The sequence below is a fragment of the Choloepus didactylus genome, chromosome 7 (genome assembly GCF_015220235.1).
Source record: "Choloepus didactylus isolate mChoDid1 chromosome 7, mChoDid1.pri, whole genome shotgun sequence".
In the NCBI taxonomy this organism is placed as follows: domain Eukaryota; kingdom Metazoa; phylum Chordata; class Mammalia; order Pilosa; family Megalonychidae; genus Choloepus; species Choloepus didactylus.
The window spans coordinates 65,569,830-65,594,206 of NC_051313.1; the positions used below are offsets into that span (position 1 = coordinate 65,569,830).

Sequence of the window (24,377 nt, forward strand, 5' to 3'; positions counted from 1 at the left end):
ATAGTTCAAGAGATTAGAGGCCATATAAGAGGCTTGCTACTAAATTCTGAATTCCCATAGGGGTTCTTAAAAAGAACTTCAAATATACAGTGAGTCATTCAAGCTGGTCATTTAAAAAACCCGTAAAATAAATTTGAGGAAAGACTTCCTCTAACCGCATTAGACTGATAAAGACCCTTCCTTGGTGGCACTGTGCAAAAAAAATGTATTTACACTTTTTAATTTGAGCCTAATATACAGTAAGGTAAATACTACATAAACCAGCACAGATTAATTAGGAGTGTGTATTTAGTGGAAAGCAAACTAATGTGCAGTTTCATATTGGGATATCTGTTGATTGAAGAATGATGAAAAACTACAAATAAGAGCATAATGCAGCATCTGCTCCAGAGTCTGCTATTCACCGAAGCAAAGTAGTAATATTTTTAGCTAATTGATAACTCTATGAGTCGAAGTCATAGTAACCTGTTATTCAATGTAATGAAATATACTAAACTCACACTGACTCAGAATTTAAATATCTCTGATGTAAGACAAGGCACAATTCCAATCTTTTTTTTTCTTTTTCTTCTCTTTTTTTTTTTTTTTTTTTTTTTTTTTATGTTGTTCACCCCATCACTTAGCTTGGCTCAGAAAGAAATGTCTTGAATAATACATTGTCAGCACAAAAGGCAAGAAATTATGGCAAAAGAGATTTTAGTTAGGGCATGACAGCATTCTTAGAAGACTGTTAAAGAGTTTTGACTTTGAGAATGTTTGCCTATCAGCTTTCATTAAACTCATTTGAGAAGGTTTCCAGTGCAGTGTAGAGTGAACAGGATGTGGCAGCTGCATTCAGAGCTCTGGGGCTCAAGTCTTGTCCTGCCAGTTCCTTGAGTCTGAGGAAGACAAAGTCTGCCTGGTTCTCAGTTTTCCTCATTTTGCTGTTGGTGATGGTGGAGTTAGGAAGAAGTAGAATGCTCATTTCCCTCCCTGCAGTTTCCCATGGAGGCTTGAGGCTACTTGCTTTACTTACAGGAGGGAGCAGAATAATTTTTAGTACAATTTTCCATCCATTACAAAAATTGTGAGAGACTGGTGAGATTGGGGAAAGCCTGGAATTCACTCTCCCCTCCCCCTCAGCTTCACAGCAGATCAACGGACAACAGGACCCAGGGTCCAGCCAGGCCTCAGTCCTCTCTGTTCCAGTTTTATCTCCTGACACTGGGTGGAAAAGTCAGGAGGGCCCTTCATTGAGTATCCTTAATTCAAGAAAAAGGGGCAAAAATTGCAATTTTTGCCTCAGGTAGAGGCTGAGTTTGCCAACCAACTTTAATAAAGCAGAGATCTTGATTTCTATTAGAAGGCTTGTGATTGTTGTGAGGAGTGAACAAGTTAACAGATGTGCAAGGACATAGATAGTACTTGGCATATAATAAGTACTATAAATATTAGCTATGTTTGTTATGATTATGCCCGTGATTATTGTTACTATTTTCAATTGCAAAAGGGACAGTATGTCCCGACTGGGACAGTATGATTACCTGTTTCAGTGTCGTCCTGAGGATGAAGTTAGAGAATATGTATCAATGTGCTTTGTAGACTGTAAGCATATTATATGATAATGATGATGTAGTATTTAGGGTCTTCATGGAAACATCCTGAACTTGAGGGGGTGCTATTTCTTGCCAAATTCTCATGTCCTTCCTGGGTTTTCCAGGATCAATTCAATCTCATGGCCAAATAACATATTTATATTTATTTTGAAAGAATACCTTTAAATTTTGACCAGAAGAGCCTAGAAATAGTGACAAGTATGCTCCTAACTTAGGAGCTCTTAAATCCACACTTGGTAGAAATTAATTATTTTTAAGGAAAGAATTTTTTTTGGTAACTCTAAAAAGAGTTACCTGTTGTTAGATGGGACACATGGTTGTCTGTGTTACAAACTGCAAATGGCTCAAATTCAGAAAAGATGAAATGAGAATCATATTCCACTAAAAGTTTAAGATAATCAAACCTGGTTTATTTACAGAAAACAAAAGATGAATTGGTAGCATTTCTTTTACATGTTTAGATGTTTCTGAATTTGCAAGGCATTTGCTATCCTTAACTAAACTCCTCTTTTGCATGGCCACATGTCCTTCCCACCCCCACCTCCCTTTTCTCACTCCACTGTTTTTTTTTTTTTTTTTTCATCCACAGAGTTTATTTGGGAAATGATCCCAGAGACCAGGAGCGTGGGGCTGGGGGGAGTGAAGCCGGGCAGGAGGAGACGGCGATGTAATGGTGCGATAGCGTGTAAGGACTGGTGCTCAGGTTTTCTGCGAAGTCTTCTGGGGTACGTCTCAGACCAAAGGAAGAAATATTTGTCTGCTGGCTTCTGTCCTCCACTAGTTGAAGGTTGTCCCATTAGGTGTTAATGCCTCTGCACTTTGGGTTTGTATGTACCCAAGTCCCGACTCTTCTCCCACAGGGCATCATAATAGCCCTTCGGGCAGGAAGCAAGAGAGCCAGACCTTGCCTGTCTAAGCCTTCACAGCCCCGTTCACCATAGCCGTGGCAAAAGTCAGAGGGAAGCCAAGAGGCCTCTAATTCTCCACTGCTTTCTGTAATCAGATAAGATAGACTTTACACTGGAAGGATTAGGGTGTGAAAACTGCATGGTAAAGGGGAATGTAATTAAATTATGTGATCTGATAATGAATCAGTAAGACGCCACAGTCCACATAGATTTGACTGGCTTTCATCCAAATTACCAGTCTCATTATATTACTCTATTTTTAGAGCTTTCATATTTTATAATCTTTCTTTGTTCCATTTAGTTCCCCTGGAAAGGAAGCTCAGGATCTTTTTATGTTCTGCTTAGTTAGATTCCAGACTGGCCTTTAGAACCTTGAAAATCCTTTGCCTGGAAGAGGAAGAGGTAATTAAACTGAAGACTAAAGTTAGGTTCACCAGTCTGAGAGGGTGTAGTGCATTCTGAGGCTCGCTTCAGGGCTGACCCTCTTTCCAGCTGCTGGCATATCAACACTCCCTCTCCCAGTCCTGCCTCCCTGCTTCCTTATAGGTTTATCTCCCAAGAGCACAAAAGCACCCTCCAATCACCCTTCTGCATGCAATTTTTCATCTCAGAGGCTCTTTCCAGGAAACCCAATCTAAGACAGAAGGGAAGTGGTCTAGAGCAATGCCTCCAATCTTTCTTCATTTCTCAATATACCAATAAAGGTGTTAACATTTTCTATACCACATTTAGAAGGTAGGTGCTCTCTAGAGAGAACTGAAGTAGGGAGAAGATTATTTGGAGAATTGGGTAATTATGGTGGAAGGAGAGGAGGTTGAGGTCTATAATTAAGACGAGAGAAAAGAGATGTGGGCTTTTATTGACTAAAGACCATTGATGTTGGTGAGTCAATTTCCCCGTTACAGAGCTGGAGAACACTGACATTTGAGGCCAACCCCACTTGGTTCTTATTCCAGAGGGAGTGGTGGATTGGCTTTAGAGTCTTAGGTTCAAATTTTGACTGATCCCTTACAAGGCTATTGTCTTTGGTTATGTTACTTGACTTCTCTGAGCCTGGTTTTCTTAACTATAAATTGTTGATAATATCAAAGGATAGATGTGAGAATGAATAATATAGAATACACTTAATACAATATATACTAGTTATTAAATACCTAGGTGGTTATTTAGTTACACCACATGGGAATGTTGTACAAATACCCACGTGACTGCTTGAGAGAAGTTGGAGGGACGAAGGGATTTTTCCACAGTCCTACAACTTGTTAGTTTGAAGCCAGATCACAACTAATGTCTCCAAATCAAAAGTTCAGACCTCTTTCCACTGGACCACAGTCTCTACAATCAGTTCCTGAAAAGATGCAGAAATGATGAGATAACTATCATCATCTGTACACACACACTCTTGAATTATCAGTTCGGTAAATTATATGTGCACACATGCACCCACACTCTCAGACACAATTTATGTTCATAAAAAGAGAAATGTGAATCCAGCACAAATTAGTATATTTTGGTGGTGGGATCAAAGCAAATTTTCTCAAGTTTATGTGAACACTTTGCTCTTTGACAGCAATAAAGTACTATTAAGGGGGAACTGGAAGAGTATTTTTGCTGGAGTGAACAAGGATCGAATTTGCTGTCAGAAAGTTAATGACTTAAATCTGCATTTGTTTATATTCAAAAAGTTGTCATCATGAAGTATGATGACTCAAAAGCAATAGTAACAAAATGGGAAGGATTCTAAAATATATATCTTAGCCAAAAATGTCTACCAAAGCTGTTTGGGAATCAAATATCTCCATTTGTAAATGTGAGTTCTTCCCATGCTGAAATTCGGTCAGTGTCTGTGGTGGATGGTGTCTGTCCTGTCAGGTCTCCCTTGGTCCGTCACTCTAATCGAGGTCTTGGGGACTGACCTCTTCAGACAGGACAGTGGGGTTCTCCCTCACTAGCTTTGGGAAGAAAGAGAGTGAAGTTGGGGTATTCATTTTCCTCTATTTAATGTCATAGTTCCTGGCAGATGGCCCTTCTATAGCTATGACTCTCACCAGGATAGCTTCTGAAAACACTCCCTCTTCTTGCAGGCTTAGGAGTGGCATCCACTGTTCTCAATCCCAGGCTCCTTCACCATCCCTGTGGCATCCCTTAGTCCTGTCTACTCTTTTGTAAATAGTCCCTTTATTGTGTCTTATATTTCTTGCCAGGATTTTGACTGATACAGGCATGCATGTACATAATTTGTACTTACACCATAATATATTGACTCTTAAAGTCTTAGTGGCTTCTTATATGCTTGTTGTGTTTCCCAACTACACTGTAGCAGATTCAAATACATAAACCACCACTTTGTCATATCCAGGAACTAGTTGCCTTATATCTGTCCTCCCAACCATGTCAAAACTCTCTAAATACATTTTATTTTATAACTTCTATCTCCCTTCCCTTCTGTGATAATTTAACTGACCAATTATTACTCCAGCAATGTTTTTTATTTTTATTTTTTTTCTCTTTAGAGAAGTTGTGTGTTTACAGAACAATCATGCATAAAGTACAGGATTCCCATATACTACCTTGTATTGCCTATAACACCTTGCGTTGGTGTAGATCATTTGTTACGACTGATAAATGCACATTTTTATAATTGTACTATTAACTATAGTCCATGGTTTAACTTAGGGCTCATTATTTGTGTAGTGTAGTTCCATGGATTTTTAAAAAATTTTTGTCCTGTTACCATATACACAATCTAACATCCCCTCTTTTACCACATTCAAATATATAATTTAGTGCTGTTAATTACGTTCACCCAAAATTGGTTTTAACTTTTTTGAGTCATGAACTCTTTTATGAATCAGATGCACTGTAGTTTCTTTCCCCAGAAAATACACAAAACATATACCCAACAAATTTGCATATAATTTATTTCATTGCACTGGAAATTGATTTTGACCAAAGAATATTTTTAAAAGTTTTTTTTTTATTCATGGAAAAAATCATGTAAAATTTAATGGTGACTTTCTGGATATAACTGAAATAATTATTATGCAAAACAAATTAACAGAAACTCCACAAAACATCCACAAACAAACCAAAAGGAAACAAGTAACTGCTCCAAATTAAGGATTCTGATGTTAAACTTGAAAAAGAGGTTGACACGGCAAATGAAAGATATCTTGGACATATATTTGATTTTGACATTTTTATTCTGATGCAACCAGTGCTAACAATTGTGACTGAAAGGTAGTTTGCTGTCAAGGAACATCAGGATTCTTCAAGACTCTTTTGGGTTAAATCTATGTAGAATCATTTCCTTTGTCTCTAAATCAGTGAGGTCACCTTTTGCAAAGATGGTATTATTGATTCTCTGTATGCCTGAAAAGAAGGATTATGAGTCCTTAATTAAGTTTTAAAGTTGTCTCAGCTGGGGAATCTGCAAGGGAATTCTTCGGAGATTCCAGTTATTTTCAGATTTCTCCCTGCAGAGGAACCGAGAAGCCTTGTAACTCTTGACTCTAACCTGCAGAAGCACTTGCCCCTGCAATGCAAGTTTGGCATGGATGTCTGCCTTTAATTTCAGCTTTCAGACTGGAGCTTGGCATGGTTTGACCAATTAGCATGCTTCTGGCTGCAAGTACAAAAGTCTGATTCAATAAAGAATTATATCATGAAGAAATTTATTGTCTCACATAACAGAGAGTTGAGAAGTAGAGTCAACTAAAGGGTTAGTAACTCAGTGATTCAATGATGTTATCAAGGGGCCAACTTCTTCCCATATTTCTGCTCCATTAACTCAGTGTGACAGCTCTGAATTCATTCTGGCTCCCCTTATGGTTGTAAGATGCCTACCACCAGTGACTAATGAAACATATATTTTTGTTCACATCCTAAAGGAGAGAGAACATTTTTCCCCAACTCTGACTGGGCCATTGTAGGTCATGTGACTTCTCTACTGACAACAACAGCCAGACTGATGCCATGTCCTGACTGGCTTTGACTAAGTAGGAACAACCTTGGGGATGAGGTCTGTTTGCTCTCAGTCATTTTAGGGGATATCGAAATACAATCAGCATTCTGTTAGGAAGGAAGAAAGCAAAATAGATGTCACCAAGGTAACCAACAGAGTTTCCCACTGAAATTTTCAGTAGTATCAATAAGAACACATAACATATAGGAAGATTTACTTCAGCTGAAAATATCTGCTAATTCAACCAAACTATGAATTAACTCACCATCAAGTTGTTCTGAGAATGAGTATTCTTTTTTCTTTAAAAAAAGTCCTTTTTGTAAATTCAGCAAACTTAGGTGTGGTGGAGAAGAACTTCATCTTCTGTTCTACTTTTCTGAGCCAAAACTCTTATAAAGGCAATGTTGTAAGACTCCGGTTTTGTCAAGACCACAGCACTAGACAAGACTTCTTTCTGGATGGTTGGTAGGGGATTGATTTCTGAGTCAGACACATTGACATCATGATTCACAAGGATACATAGTTTTTTTTCTTTATCAATGCAGCAAAATCAGATATGATGCTGAGCACTGCAGGTGTTCCATTTATGCACATATCAACATTTCTTCTCATTAAAGTTTTGATCAACCAAGAAACTTTTCACCATTTTGCAGATGTTGATGCCTGTGTAATTTCCAAAAGTGGCTCTCAAAAATAGCAATTATTCAAAAGGGTAAGTATGCAAATATATAGTCAAAATCCAGAAGTTGGCTGCACCAACCTTCTGGACGTCATCGTTTCATTCACTTGTATGTTGAAAAGAATTGGATGAACTAACAGTTTTCCCATTACTTGCTTAGACATGTCAGTCATTCTGGAGTAGATGATACTTTTAAATTTTGACAGCGGTGCTCCTTCTTTTCCTCTGCTCCGAGCCCCAAATCAGATTAATCACTTTCAGGTTTGAAACATTCTTCAGTATCTCTCCAGTCATCTATGGCTTCTTTGGATGCTTTAAGATGTTGGGGGCAAACCTGCGTTTTGATAAATTTCCAGTTTTTCTAAATCAAACTTTTGCCTCACAAAAGTGCCCACACTTTCCAAAGAGGTTTCAGGAAGGAAAGACACAAGCACTCCTTCAGCTTTAGTAGCTTCATGCTTTCATCAGCAAGAGCCTTGCCGCATGAAGAGCCAAGTCTCTCAATATTACTGTCCTGTTATGCTTAGCAATAAAAGTAAGTAGTAGGTAAATTTCATCATTATCTCCCTCTTTTTAAATTTTTTCCCAAAGTAAGCTCCAACTTACACAAAAGAAGATGTCTTTAATCATATTGGTAGTATATTTTTTAATGCCTATCAATTGAACACTCATATACACATAACCTCTTGGAGACATTGATGAGTCCAATAACAACATAATTTAATGTAAAAATATGTATACTAATAACATAATTTAATGTAAAAAAATAAAAGAGATCATTTCCCCAAACACGGTTTTCAAAATACCAAGAAGGGGGAAAAACCTTTTTGTTTTGGTGCCGTGTCCTTGAATCCCAAGTTGTTTATCTATGGACATCTGGGGTTCACAGATCATAGGTTATAAACCACTACTCTGAAGAAATCACTTTCTAAAAGAGTTAAACCCCTTCCTTCATTTTCCAGGGGTTTCTGACAAGCTGATGATTCACTTTGACCTTTTCTTCAGCCTTAGTTACCATTCCTACAATGTACCCATTACCATTCTACTTTGTCTCTCTTCCCATGTGTGCTTTCTTTGTTGATTCAAGTAATTTTTTTGCCTCAATATGAAATTTGCTCCTTAGCACCATCTGCTAGTGGAGTTTAATGAGTTTCACGGGTTCAACTAATGTTTATTTCTGGAATATATACTTTTCTAGTCAATGTGTAGTGGGTGCCTTATATATTTTATTTTATTTTGGACACCATGAGCATGCTTCATAACTCCTGGCTCATGCATTTCTGGTCTTTTGAGTGATCTCAAATAGTTCTCAAAGAAGTTTTAACCTAACAGGAGTAGGAAGAGAAAATTTAGAGATTCAAATATTAAAATTATTAATAATTTGATTCTCCTTTACCAATTTTTGACCCACAGAGGGATATGTGGTGTGAAGAAAACTCATAGTGAAGGAGTGTGTGTGTGTGTGTGTGTGTGTGTGTGTGTGTGTGGTATTTAATAAAAAAATTGATACATTTTCTCTTTTAAAAATGATTACATTGATAACTGGTCTGGTGGGTAGAAAATAAGGAATCCTTCTTTCTTGGCTATGTTTTAAGTATTCTAATAAATTCAGGATTTGGCCAAGGACTTTAGGGTATTAGAATGCAACTAGACTAAAAATTCTACCAGGGTCTCTCTTCCTTTAACTTAAAATTTTATTGTTTGTAAGCAGAGTAAAGATGATGTCCATGCATAGAACAGCCTGCTGGAATGAGGCGGGTGCACAGGTATGGTTTGGTGTAGGATTATCAGAGCCTGAGAGGGCAAGGAGGGCATCCATGTTGGGGGCAGCCTGGAATGGGGTGTCTGCAAAGACTGGTGAATGTTACAAACAGGGGAAGCATTTAAATAAGTAACTATTATTTGGAAGTCAGGTTTCTCACTGTTGGGAAAAGAAATTACAAAAACATGAAGGGAAAAAACTGGAATAAACTCAGTGGAGCTGGAAGTTTTAAGAGTGAAATGTTTTATAGTATATATAGCTAGATGTCTTAATAACTATAGATGTAAATGTATGTGGGTTTATATGTATGTGCACACACATGATACATGTATTCCTATGATTCCCAAGCATTATCTACTGAGTGGTCCTGGGAACCATGACACCTGGATCTAGTCATGCTGAAACCCCGGACAAACCCAAATGGATGGATACATTCCACTGACCAGTAATTTTCTGAAGTGTCAAGTCATGAAAATCAAGACTGAGGCACTGTTCCATATTGAATGAGATTAAAGAAACATGATAATTAAATGTTCATTCACTTGATTCTGAACAGTATCCTCTTGCTTTAAAGGACATTAATGGGACTGAGGAATAGATGACAATGATGTTTCAATGTCAATTTTATGATTTTGATGGTTGTACTGTGGTTAGGTAGGAGAATATCTTTTTGTAGGAAAAACACAGTAGAGTGTTTGGGGGTGATGGTACATTAGGTGGGCAACTTACTGTCAAATGGTTCAAGAAAAAAGTTCTTTGTACTATACTTACAACTTTTTTTGTAAGTTTGTGATTGCATCAAAAGATAAACAAAAAACAGCAAAAAAAAAAATGATAAAGGAGGGAAAATGATTTCCAGCTGTAGGTACAAGGAGGGTTTTACAGTGAAGGAAGCACTGGAATGGGGACTTGTAGGATGGAGGATTTTGTTTAGGGGAAGGTCATTCTAGGCAAAGGGTAAAGATGGACCATGTGGTCTTTTTCAATCTTATTCTCTCCCACTCAGCTACACACATACACATATTGACACTGTTTCTGTTCACGCTTATCATTTCTTGCCCAGATTATTATAAAAGGTTCCTAAATGGCCTTCTTATCTCCAGATAAGGAGCATGGAAACCACTGTGAATTCTTGTCCAAGGATTTAAGATGAGAAGGTGGATGGGAGAATAGAAGAGACTTGAAAGCAGAAGAATTTCCATCTCCCCACCTCCCAGGAAAGTAAATCTTCTACGATATAGCAAAGAGGTAACAAACTAATAAACTTCTCTACAGAATTTATATATATTTTATATATATATATATATATATATAACAGGCTAATTACAAACAGCAGCTATAAAAGGAGCACTGGTCTTGAAGGCTTTTTTAAGAAACCATTCTAAGGTTGTTTACCTTGCCTGCCTGTTCTGAGAGCCAGGCTCTAATTACTGAAATAAAACTCATTCTTATAAAAATTAGACATGTTTGTTACAGAAATTTGTGAAGGGACAGCAAGTTGAGAATGAGAAGTAAAAATTATCCGTTATCTCACAACTCTACCAATCCTTGGTACATTTTCTTCCATACTCTCCTCATAGATAGACACACACACACACACACACACACAGGTATCTGGAATAATTCTCTGCCTTAAAAGCAACAACAACAACAAAAACCCTGAATAATATTGTATTTTTCCTGGCTATAAAATAATCTTTGAAAACATGATATTTAAAATGATAGCTATGCCATTATTGATAGAAATTTAGTCTTTTCCACTAAACTAAATAGGGCTACAATTAAATATATCTTTTTTGTGTGTCTGATTATTTTCTCAAGATGAACCCTTGAAGTGTATTTGTGTCAAATGCTGTCTTAATGGCTTTTCATACAAATCAGGAAGCTGCCCTCCAGAAATAGTGTATCAATGTCCACAACCACCAGCTGTAATACAAAGAGTACCAGTGCCCTGTAAAAGCTGGTTGCTTTAATCAGTTCAGGTGTTTTGTTTGTTTTTTCCTAAGCATGCTCAACATGCAGCTTCAAATATTCTGCTTGGTCTTTAACCCCTGGACAGCTAAGTATATAGAAGCAGAAAAATGCATAAAGAATGCTTAATACATTTCACCAACAGAATTTAAGCAGCATTAACTTATGAATAGAATGAATAATGCTTCAGTCATTGCTTGTGCTATTTTAAGAAGATGACAATTGAAACATGAGAATATTCAAATGGCATAAAATTTTACAGTTAATGAAGTTGTCACTAACTATAGTAGATAAGATTGCTTTTAATTATTACAGAATAAAAATAATCATAATGCCATATTAAAAATAATGTTGCAATGGAACAAAAAATCTCTTATTTCATTAAGTGTTTACTCTGTTGACGTTTGCCACTCAAATTTTCTGCTTTGTGAATAATCTACTTTGTGGATTATATGAAGTAATTAACTTTAAAAAAAAATGGTTGCTTTTCCTGTCCAGACAATGATTGTCTTCTTTATCACCCAGGCAACATATGCTCAGACAACCCAAACTCATTTTGGTGCCACTGTAGGCAAAATGTCTTAAGGAAGGAAAATTTACTGCTCAACCCATCATAGAATAAGTTCCCCAAATATTTAAATGACTTTTGATTATCCACTACGTTGCATTCCCTCATTTGCAGAGACAATTAAAAGTTGAATAAAAACATAATTTTGATTTGTAGAAATCAGAATAGCATCTAATACCTATCATGCCTGGGTATTTTTTTATAATCCGTAAAGATTCTGAAACACAATGAGCCTACAGGAGAAAACAGGTGAAATAATTAGTTCTAACAAACAAAAAAGTACTTGATATGAGTAGTTATTATTATTATTATCATTTTCATGTCAAACCTCAGGTAGGTATTATTGTCGCCATTTAATAGATGAAGAAACCTATAATCCTTCCAGGCTCTGCCATCACGAAGCTCTATGATTGCAAGTAGGAGATCAAAAAATGAAAGTCATTGTTATTTCCAGATTTATAAGAGCTTCATCAGATTATTTATTCCTTATATATTTATTCAGATCTGCTGTGTTCCAGGCTTTGTCCTAGGTGCTAGGTGCTAGACATACTACAGTATTAAGAAATAATTTTTGCCTTTAAGAAGCTCACCCTTTAGTAGATGTTAAGAAATTGCAGTTGGGAGTGACAGAAAACCCAACTCAAAATGACTTGGGGAAAAGTAGGGCATCGATTAGCTTACATCATTAAACAGCCCAGGGATAGAACCGGTTTCAGGTTTGGTCTGGGATTCAAGTGATGTTCTCTTTTTCTCACCACTTCTTAGTCCTACTTTTTAAATTTATGGTCCATTCTTCAGCCTCCTGTTGTTGAAATCTGGTAGGAGTCTTTGTTCAGGTTCTCCAGCCAAAGTTTCACTGTGTCCCATTAGCTCTACTTGGGTAGAACTTGGGGAATGCCTTGCATAAGTGGTTTTGCCCTTGATCATGTGTGGGACTTCTGTGCTGAGGTGGAGACATCACCAACAAAGCACCTGGGATTTGTGTAGGAGAAGGGCATTCAGTCCCCCAGAGAGAGATGTGGTTGCCAGGAGAAAGATGAGTAGAAGCACAAGAGTGAAATAAAATGTCCACATCAAACATGAAAGCAATAACAGACTATATTATTACCACACGTAATGTTCTGAATGTTGCAGAGACACCTAAGAGGAGCACCTGACTCAGTTTTGGCCAGGTCAGGGAAGCAGACCCAGGGAAATGATGTTTAAGTTGAAACTTGAAGGGCAGGTGGCCTTAGACTGGGCTAGAGCAGCTGGCAGATTCCATATCATGAAGGGCCTGGAAATCACGAGTTGGAATTTGGACATTTTTATGATGGCAATTTGAGTAGGTCTCTTCCTGTCACTTTCTGTATCATTAAAGCATTTGTTTTAGGATCTTGCCTCCTTTTCCCCTCATATTTTTTAATGCATTTTTTTATTGTGAACTTTAACATATGCCTAATAGTGATAACTTTCAAAGTATGATTTAACAAGGAGTTAGCAAATTTCGAAGAATGTCATGGGTCACAGTTCTACAACTTCATCTATTTTCATTATTGTAAAATATAACCTACATACAGAAAGGTGTTAACTTTTGATGTACAGCTCAACAAGCAATTATATAGGTAATTTCAAAAACTGCTATGGGTTACAATTCCAGTTTCAGTTCTTTCCTCATCATGCAACATGAGGTGAAGACTGTCAAAGCACAATTCAACGAGTAGCTATAGAGCAGATTACAAAGGATGTTATAGGTTACAGTTCCACCATGTCATTTACCTCTTTCCAGCTATTCCAACACCCCAGCATCTAAACCCCCCCCCCCACATATTTACATAAAGTTTCAGTATTCATAGACCTTTGTTAAATCTTATCTTGCTTGTCACTACCTCTTCCTCTCACTTAATCTCTTTCTCCATCTTCAGGGAAGTCTAGACAGTGAGCACCCTAAATTGTTCATATTGAAAGGGGGTGTTGACAATATGGGGGAGGGGGTGCATCTGATTGTTGTTCTTAAAGAGGCTGTTGCATATGGGTTTTGGGACTTGTCTGGCGTAGGAACACTCTACTGGATTTAAGTTTCTGAAAGATAAAACTTAGTGAGTGAATGTTTTATAGACTCTCAGGTAGGGACCTAGGTATTTGGGGACTACTGTTGGTGAGGGCATGGCATACTGTGGTCATTTGGGATATCTAGCTGGAGCTTGCATAAGAGAAACCCTCCGGGGTAGCCTCTTGATTCTATTTGGGATCTCTCAGTCACTGTGACCTCAGCTTATTATCTTTCTTTTTTCCCCTTTTGGTCAAGTAGGCATTTTAAATCCCTCACTGCCAGGGCCAGGCTCATTCCTGGGAGTCATATCCCACATTTCCAGGGAGATTCATTCCCCTGGGAATCATGTCCCTTGGGTGGGGGGGGGGGGGGGTTCATGAATTTATTTGCCGGGTTGGGCTTAGAGTGACAAAGGCCACATCTGAGCCAATCTGTTATCTTTTAAATGGTGAGTTTAATCCATTCACATTCAATGTTATTGCCGTGAAGGCAGTTCTTGAATCAGCCATCTTATCCTTTTGTTTTTAGTTGTTAGATCTATTTTTCCCCCTTCTCTCTTTATTTCTTTCAAGTTACCCTTACTAATATGTTTCAGTTCTGTGTCCTTCTCCAGGCCTCTCTCTCCTGTCTTTTGTTCTCAGCCAGTAGCGCTCCCTTTAGTATTTCCTGTAGGGCAGGTCTCTTGTTAAAAAATTCCCTCAGCATTTGTTTGTGAAAATTTTAAGCTTTCCCTCAATTTTGAAGGAGAGCTTTTCTGGACAAAGAATTCTTGACTGGCAATTTTTCTCTTTCCAAATTTTAAATATGTCATACTACTGCCTTCTCACCTCCATGGTGCCTGCTGAGTAGTCAATACTTAGTCTTATGTTGTTTCCCTTGTATGTGGTGAATCACTTCTCTTGCTGCTTTCAGAACTTTCTCCTTCTCTTTAGCATTTGACAGTCTTGATCAGAATATGTCTCAGAGTGGGTTTATTTGGATTTATTCTATTTGGGGTTCATTGAGCATCTTTGATTTGCATATTTATGTTGTTTAGAAGAGTTGGGAAGTTTTCCCCAACAATGTCTTTGAATATTGTTCCTAGCTCTTTACTCTTCTTTTAACCTGCTGGAACACCAATGATTCTTATATTGTACACTTCATGTTGTACATTGTTTCCCTGAGATCCTTTTCAAATTTTTCAATTTTTTCACCATTCATTCTTTGTGCTTTTGCATTCCATTGCCCTGTCCTGGAGTTCACTAATTTATTCCTGTGCCTCTTCAAATCTGCTGTCATGTGCCTCAGAAATATTTTTAATTTGATCAACAGTATCTTTTATTTTCATAAGATCTGCTATTTTTCAATTTTCTCTCGCAAATTCTTCTTTATGCTCTTCTATGATCTTTATGTCCTTTATATCCTGAGCCATGACAATGATGTTTGTGTGTACTGCTTTGATTAATTGCTCCCTCTTCTGTGTCTCCTCTGGCTTTTTAATTTGGAACATTTGGGTTATCCATAATTTCGGTTTCTTCATATGCTTTATAATTTTCTCTTGTTTTTGGCCTCTTGGCATTTGCTTATCTTGATAGGATTCTTTTAGGCTATGCAGGCTTATTTGAACATTTATCAATAATTTGGCAGAGCTACAGCTTGGTGGAGTGCACTTTCCCTGACCTACCTGCAGATGGCATTCTTGAGCCTCCTCTTACCCTCAAGCCAGTTCTCCCCCAACTTTGTCTGTGCACTGAGTGGGGGTTCAAACCATGTGGAAGTCCAATCAGTGCACAAATTTTCTGTGTGCCTTGGGGACTGCCAGCCCTGTGGGTGGGGGCATCCCTGTGCAGTTTGGCAGGGAGTATGCTCCAGGGCAGAGTGGTCCTGGCCATTCCCAGGGTTGCATGTGGAGTTTTCTGGGGCTGCAGAGCTGCGTGTCTCACCTTTAAGGTAAAAAAATGTCCCACAGTCCCTGTCTGCCATGCATCTGTGAGTCCCTGTGATTGGGGGAGGGCTCCTGGCACTTTGTGCAGTGTCCTTGCCTCTAGGCTGTGCATACCATGGGCTTCTGTGGAGGAACAGTGGATGCTGTGACAAGCCTGCCGAATCCTGAAATCCCTCAAGGAAGCTCTCAGCCATGGGGCTGTGAAGGGTTATCTCCCCAGCCAACTGCAAAGATTGCTGCATGAGGCATGGAAACCCACCCACTTCCATGCTCCTCTGCCTGCTTCAACTGCCAGTCCCTGGCACAGGGGCTCTTTGCCATGGGTCTTTGAAGGATTACCACCTGAGCCAAGTGCTAAGGAGGGTGCCAGGGGGTGGAAGGATGCTCTCCTCTGTGCTAGTCAGCTAACCCTAATCACCCATTCTCTGGCATTTTTCCAGGCTGAACACTCACTGGTCTTAAACGCAGTCTGTCAGCTTCTCCAAGTACATACTTGCTATGTGGTGTAGACATCCCTTCCCAGTCAGTGGAACCCTGGAACTGCTCTCCCCTCATATTTGATCTTAACTTTTTATCTGTTCCTGTTTTCCCAGCTCAGCACTCTGCCTGTTTCTGGCATATTACTTTTTCTGTGTCCACTGCCAAATGCATCTACTTGGATTCAGAAGATCATATCCAGCATCAAATCTGATTAACTGACCTAGAGGAATTTAAAAGCTCTATGGGGATGGATAAACAAACTGTAGTATGTATGTATGTTTACATATGTATGTGTATATATGTGTATAAAGTGGAATATTATTCAGCTGTAAAAAGGAATGAAGTTCTCGTACATGCTACCACATGGAAGGATCTTGAAGTATCATGTTGAGTGAAATAAGCGAGACACAAAAAGATAAATAGTATAGGGTTTCACATATATGAAATAACTAGGATATGCTAGTTTGTAGAAAAAGAAAGTAGAATACAGATTATCAGAAGCCAGTGTGTGTATATGGGTAGTTATTGCTTAATGGGTACAGAGTTTCTTTTTGGGGTGATGATAAGTTCTGGTAATGGACGATGGTAAAGGAAGTACAACATTGCAAATGTAATTAATATCACTGAACTGTACACATGAACATGAAAGTGGTTAAAATGGGAAATTTTGTGTTGCATATATTATCACAATAAAATATTTAAAAAACAGGAAAAAAAGTAGAAAATAATTCCATGAGGAAAGATGAATTATTCATGAATGGAGTTGGGACCAATTAGTAGCCATCATAAACAAAACAAAACAAGTAGCCAGAGCCCTACTTCAACCTTACACCAAAATAAATACCAAATGGATTAATGATTTATATATAAATCATCATAGTATGAGATGAAAACAAGGGAGTCTCTTTTTTTGTAATGTTATATTGGTAAAGACATTTATGACTCAAAACCTAGGTGCCACAAAAGAAAAGAAGTATTAATCCACAAATTTATCAAAACTAGACAATTCTCTAAGGTAAGTAATACCATAAACAAGGTCAAAAGACAAATCACAACCAAGGAAAAATATTTCAAGTTCATATTATGTACTAAGGACTAATTTCATCAATATTAAAATGGTTCTCGCAAGTCAATAAGAAAAAGAACAACAATCTCCAAAGAAAAACTGACAAAGGATATAATCAGAGTTCACAGAAAAGGAAATACTGATGTTTCTAAAACAATGGAAAAATGCTCAGGCTGACTCAGAATCAAAAGGAATATAAATTAAAGTACATTGAGATCAGATTTTTCATATGTATGTGTATATATGTATATATGTTTTTATCAAACAAAAAGTTTTGCTAATGCATTGTGCTGATGACAATGTGGAGAAACAGGCACGCATCTGTGGGAATGCTGCTGCTAGAAATGCTGATCAATATAGATTTTCTAGAGGGGAATTTGGCAACAGCTGTCAAAATTACCAATTCATGTACACCTTGATGCAGCAATTCCACTTATGGGAAATTATCTTATATATATACTTGCAGTGATGTTCCTACAAGGATATTTATTGAAGCATTGTTTGCAATAGAAGTTTATAGAAACAAACTAAATACCCTTTAATACCTAAGTACCCTTAAAAAAGGATTAAAATAAATTATGGTACACCTGTACCCGGAATATGACATAACCATTAAAAATAATGATGCAGCATGAAATAATCTCTAAAATATATCATAAGAGAAAGAAGTGGGGTACACAACAGTGCATACAGTATGTCATTAAATGTGTAAACTGTGTGCCAGTCTGTGCATTTAATAGCACTGGAAGGATACACAAGAAATTGGTTATAGTGGCTGCCTTCAGGAGCTGGGTGGAGAATGGTAGCTGGAAGACAGAGGGGGCAGGAACAATTACTTTGTGCAGGTCTTGCCTATCCAAATAACCTCTCCCCACTTCTCCCTGCCTTTCCCCAATGCCCCACAAAGTACAACTCTCCCTTGATGTTCTGCCTGACAGGCTTGCTGACCTTTCTGACTCATTCTATTTTCTTTTGAAATAAAACTACCTTTCTTTAACACTCACATCTTCCAGAGACTATATAATAAATTATCTAATGACACATGCATATAAAACACTTCTGTAAAATATAAAACACTGAATGCAAGTAAGGAATAACTATTATTAGAACTAGTCTAATATCTTGAATTATGTTGGTTTGACAAGTGAAACAAGGAAAAGTTGGAGTAGAAAAATAAATTTCCCTGATCCTAAGTAGACTTATGCTTTCCTTTCTTCTGAATATTTAAGCTTTCTCTGTCAGAGTAAACTTTCCAAAGTTTAGTACTGTGCTTATCACTGTGGGTGTTTAACGAATGTTAAATAATAATAATAGCTATTTATGGAATATGGACTGCTTGATAATACTTTCTTTCCACTGAATCACACCTTTTAGCAAGCCAGTTTTAAAATACACTCAACTAAATTAAGGTGCAAAAACTCACAGTGTGAATTGATATTTATATAAAAAGGAGAACTGGCACAAAACCAATGATTTAAAATGCAACTTTCCAATTCCTTCTTGGTGGCATTAATAATGGTGCCCTTTTAAAATGTCTTTTCTTCTTTCATATAACATATAATTGTGCTAGGCTGGCTAGAGGGTATAGTCTTTCCATTTGCTGTTTTCTTCCTTCCTTTTGCTTTTATATTTTGTGGTCTTCCTTGGAGGAAGGGCATCAAGGGGAATAATAACCTAATTTTAACCTTTAATTCTTCCTGATCTTTAGATATGTCTCTGGTTTCACAGTCTTCCTGCTTATTATGCCATATCACTCCTCAGCTATGATACATGGGTACATGGGGGTTGAGTTAAATGATCTCTGAGGTCCCAATTCAGAAATTCTATTTGTCTCTAGAAAATATGTACATTTTTGTATTGTAAATATGCTCTGTATTTTCCTTTGTTATGAAGAATTCTGTTTAATCAACTTGAATAAAATAAGGAACTTCCAAAAGAAAAAAAAAAATCTTCAAGTTTCTTTAGGAATACACCCATGGAGCTGAGTTTCAGAAACTCTAGTCTATAATGGCAATGTGTATCCATATCTCCAAGCCTTTGCATATGTTGATTATCCTTACCAGGAATGCCCTTCTCTGCCTGGCAAACTCCCACTCAGTATTCAAAACTCAGCCCAGGTGTTACTTCCTTTGTGAACTTTCCCCAACAAAGAAGTGTTGATAGCTCCCTTCTCTGTTCCCATACCTTCTTACAATGCTCTCTGGAGCTCTGTACTTATCTGCTTTGTGACCATATCTCCCATCAGACTGGGAGCTTGTTAGCAGCAAGAGTGTTTCATATTCATCTCAATAAATGTTTCCTGAATGAATGAATGATTGGAAGTAAGGAGTCGTGGGTTCTGTCCTGGCTCTGCTGCTAATAATGTGTGATCCTGAGCAACTGGATTAACTTTTCCAGATTTCAATGTCCTCAATTATAAAATGAAGGGATATGTTAGAAATCTTCTTAGGTATATTTGATGACTTTGATTTCTTAACTAGATTATGGACTCATTTTGGCAGGTATTTTATCTTCTGTGTCATTGTGCATAGCCCACTGACTGTTTAATAAATAGTTGTTAAATTGCTTAGAAGAATATAAATCTAAGAAGTAACCTTGTATATTATTGGGTTGTTGGGCAAATAAGTGTTATCATCTTAAACCAAAGGACTTGTCTTATGCCTGGCCAGTTTGAAAGAGCGTTAGTCATGCAGTGTTTTTTATACATACTTTTATGCATCTTCATATATGAAGGGCAACTCCAGAGGAGTGGCAGAGGCCAGATCTCAAAGGGACAATAGTTAATGGAAATGAATCATTATCATTTACTGTTATCATTTATTGAGCACTTATTTCATACCAGGTAGATTATAGAAATTATTTCTAATTCTCAACCCAACCTTACAAAACAGATGATGGAACCAAACCCTGGAGAAGTTATGTAACTTACTGCCCCAATGATCTATTGCTACGTAACAAAACACCCCAAACATCATGGTATAAAACCACCGCTTTGTAATGCTCATGTATTCTGTGGGTCAGGTTTCAGAAACAGTGCAACAGGTATGGTTTGTCTCTATGCCACAATGTCTAGGGCCTCAGATGGGAAGACTTGGAGGCTGGGGATGCCTGGATGGCTTGGGGCTGGAATCCTCTAAAGGCTTACTCCGGAGGACGAGGCTGGCAGTCAGCTGGGACCTCTGGCTGGAACTGCTGGCCAGAAGATTTATAGGTGGCCTCTCCACCTCCTCACATTGTGGTGACAGGGATCCAAGAGAGAGCATTCCAAGAGGACCAAGAAAAGCTGTATTGCTACTTATGACTTCATTTCAGAAGTCATATACTGTTACTTCAACTGTAGTTATACACCCGCTCAAAGTCAAGGGATGGAGAACACAGACCCCACCTCCCAACAGAAGGAGTTTCAATATCACATTGTAAGGAGGGCATGTGGATAAGAGATCTTGTGGGCATCATGGAAAATCTGCCACAAATGCCTAAGGCTTCAGAGTTAGAAAGTGGTAGACATGAGATTCATCCTGTCCATTTTAGTGCAAGACCTGTATACTTGTCATTACACCACAGGGCCTCAGTCATTGATGATACTAATAAGTGGATTAAGAGGTTTCTTTATTTGTAACTCTGCTATTTAAGATGAGCTTTCCTTAAAATTTAGTTATTCTTGTCTTGATCCTGTTCCCGTTTCATCTCTTTTTTCCTTGAACTCCATGACTTTGCCTGACTTTTGTTTACAGCTCTGTTTTTAGTCTTCTCTTTTCTTGGTAATATCATTTCTCCCCTCAAATTCCACATGGCCAAGGCATTACCTTTATTGAATTTTTTTTAGAGTCTGAAAAATTATGAAATTTCCCTATCCATTCCTTCCCTACCACCCTCTAAGAAAGACTGTATCAGTTAGAAATACTGAGGAGCATAATAGGAGAAGATCACCTATTTATTATCATGCCTTTAGTTATTTATTGTGTGTGTGTGTGTGTTAGGAGCTCCTGGATGAGGACTGGCCTGGCAGTATGCCAGGGATATTCTGTAGGGCACTTACACCATGTCAGGTTTCATTTGGTACACTCTTAATTCCAAGCACTAATACTGGACTCCCACTTTATTTATTTATTTAGCAGTTCTAAGATTTTCTTCAATGCCAGTCCCGAGCATGTAAGCCTGGAGCCTGGTCCTGCACCTCGAGGCCTGGCTCAGGTTTTATGGGTTACCCTTCCTGCTGTGGATGTCAGCCCTGTGACATCAGCTGAGGCACAGAGGTAACCAAGTGTTAAGAGAATCTGGAGTAAAGGGAGGATTCAGATCTGAAAAGAGTTGCTGGGACGAAATTCTGCAAAGCAGTTGTATTTAGACACAGTTAAAAAATGTGGAATATACTTTGATCTTCACTGGTCACCCATTTCTGACTTAAAGATACATACAACTATGCATATATTTGTGTGCACGCAAATTTGTGTGCATATATTTGTATGCATATGTGTATGTGCACGTGTGTGTGTTACAAAACCCAAGAATGCATATATTTGTGTGCATGCAAATTTGTGTGCATATATTTGTATGCATATGTGTATGTGCACGTGTGTGTGTTACAAAACCCAAGAGTGAAATAAAGGTTATTGACACTGCTCGGAGACATGACCTCAGCTCACTTCTCTTGCTCAGCCTGCTGCTGCTGTCCCCTCACCCAGAATCTGAGCTCTTAATAGCCATGGAGACACCTCTGGCTAACAATACTGTGATGACGCAGTTGGCAAAAGAAGGGCATGGAAGTGAATCATTAAATCCGCTGATAAGGAGGAGAAAATTAATTAGAATAACCAGATGCTCAGGAAAGGAGTAATAAAATTTTATCCCAAGCTTGACCAATTTAAACTTATATAATTGATTTTAGTCACACTTTAGACTCATTCAAATGGGATATGGCAGAATGGGAAAGAGTTAAAACTGATAAAATAAACCAAGTCAGAAAAAATATTCTCTTTTATTTCATGTGATCTCACATTCAGTAGCTTAGCATTATAATGAGGTATGACTTTTAATTGTAAAGACATAAAGAGAGGATTTTAAAACAGATAAAATAACCCAGTCAACTTCCATAGCAACAAGAGACTTTCTGAATCGTGTAAGTAGCGAGACTATTTAAAAATATTAAAAAGAAAAACCAATTCCCCAAATATTGGAAGCTGATTTGAAGTCAAAGTATTAAAGAATATAATGGTATTTGGAAATCTGACTCTCTGGATAGCTCTTAGATTCATTTTTATCACTGGCACAGTATTATTTTCTAGTTATAATTAGATAAATATATAGTTCATGTTTAAAGCAATTCAGAACCTGTATTGTGGGGAATATAAGTGTTTTTAAATACGGCTTTTCTATTACTTAAATAAAATACACAGCAGCATGGCGGATATTTGAAGGAACCTAGGGTTAGCATTAGGCATTAGGGGAGGAAGTGTCTGTGATTACCCAGAGAGGTAAATTACCCAGAGAGGTATTAAAACCTTCTAGGATTCAGGTCCACTGACATGTAGCCCAGGCTTTCTTTCATTAACTAACCCCCCCAACTCCCTCACCCCCCATTTTCGTGGACTGGTTGTCCCGGCTCGACCTGCCATCTGTGCTCCAACAGAGCTTGACAGGACACATGTGGTGACCGAACATCTGTCTGAGTTGAGTCATAAAGAGAATTTAAGTGGCAAAGTCCATCAACTGGGAAAATGTGGGCACAAAGCAAAGCTTTTCAAATTTGCCTGCCAATCTTTTCCTCATTTATCTGGACAATGCTTCCAGCCTGCCACTTAAGTTGGCTTGTTGAGACACAGCCTGTGTTTCAATTTACTTATTTGTAAACTGGATATAATTGGTTGGCTTCGTTAGTGGTACTCGAGAATATAGCGTCACTAAGGAACAGCGTCACTGCAGCCAAGCTGGGGGTTCAGAGCTGCCCTGTCTCTGCCAATAGCTTTATTTAGGCTGAGATGGGATTGGAGATCCAGGGCTTCCACTGCTGAACTTGGCTCTTTCTTCTGATTTGCTTTCCATCCTTGCATAAAAGAGGGTTAAAAGAAGTTCAAAACCTGCCAGGAAGTTACATAAAACTCGTTCCTACGTCCTCACACATGCCTTTGTTTCTAATCGTTTCACCATAGGACCTGCCCCAGCTGGAAGCTCTGTCACCCTGCTGGTTCAGGAGCCAGGCCAACATCTTATAGCCTGTGGCTGCTAGGATCCTCATGTGAGCAAATTTCCTCTAAGACACTGAAAAAATGTCTCTAACAAAGAATGGGGATCTTTGGAAGACGTAAAGCTTGGGCAAACTGCCATTTTTGCTTGTAGCCCCTGACCCATTGGAGTTGTGTAGCTGAGCACAATGGTACAAGAGAGCTGAGCATCTTACTCATCCTTTCAAATATTTACTCAAATAGTTACTGACTGCCAACTCTAGGCCAGGTTCTCTTCTTTTGGGGAATGAAAATTGAGCAAGACTGATGACACCCTTGCCCTCATGAAGCCTGCATTCTAGTTGTGGGGGAGAGGCCAACAGTCATCTATACAAGTTAATTTTGGATTGCAGAAAAAAGGGAGGCAGGGACACACTGGAGGGAGAGGAGGGAGAGAGACTACTTTAGATAGAATGATTAAGGAAGGTCTCAGTTAGGACCTGACATTTAAGAAAGTCTTGTGGTCTTCCCTCACAGGCTTGTAAATGACTCGTATCTCCATTAGATAAGACCTATAAGGTTTTGTTTATTTTTTCAATTAAAAGCAATTAAAATTTTTTATTTGTGAATATAGACTAAATGTAAAAAAAAAAAAAAAAAAAAGGTATAAATAACTGACAGGCTCCCTTCCGCTCCATATTCCATTGCCCTCCCCATGGGTAGCCAGGGTTAACTGCTATGCACCATCCAGAACCTTTGTTCAAGCATTTATAGACATAGGAGATCTTACTGGGCATATTATTCTTCATTCTACCACGTGCTTTATTCCATTTAACAATACTGTATGTTGCTGAAATCTTTTCTTGTAAAGTTAGGTTTTTCCAATGGGAAAATTTATTTTGTAAGAAATTGTAAACAAATTAAAAGTACTAAAACATTCAGGTCAACTGACAGGAGCTAAGCCCCATTGTGCTTTTTCTCCATTGCCAAATGAGGGTTGTTGGGGCCATGGTATCTATGGAGAATCTCTTTAAGAGAAGAGGTTAGGTGAAAAATGACAGTGTAAGGGGAAGCTTTTTCAAAGTCTGGAATGTATTCTAACAATATTAAAAAAAAAATACGGATGTTTTTGCCAGCATCTATCAAATAAGACACTTCCAAGTATCCTAATAAAGGTTATTCTACACAACTATTAAGAAAAATAGATCTTTTCTTTCCTTGCCTTTTTTAAAGGTTAAAATGAGACACTCTTCTTAGATTAGGATTG

At 38.0% G+C, this 24,377-nt stretch overlaps 1 protein-coding gene and 1 pseudogene across 1 annotated transcript in view; both read right to left on the reverse strand.

Moving 5' to 3' along the window:
- Nucleotides 1-7,241, reverse strand: part of LOC119540591 — a 32,981-nt pseudogene extending 25,740 nt beyond the window's left edge.
- HTR1E (5-hydroxytryptamine receptor 1E) overlaps nt 1-24,377 on the reverse strand; it is a 103,933-nt gene that overhangs the window by 39,417 nt on the left and 40,139 nt on the right. The gene's annotated exons all lie outside the window — the stretch shown is intronic.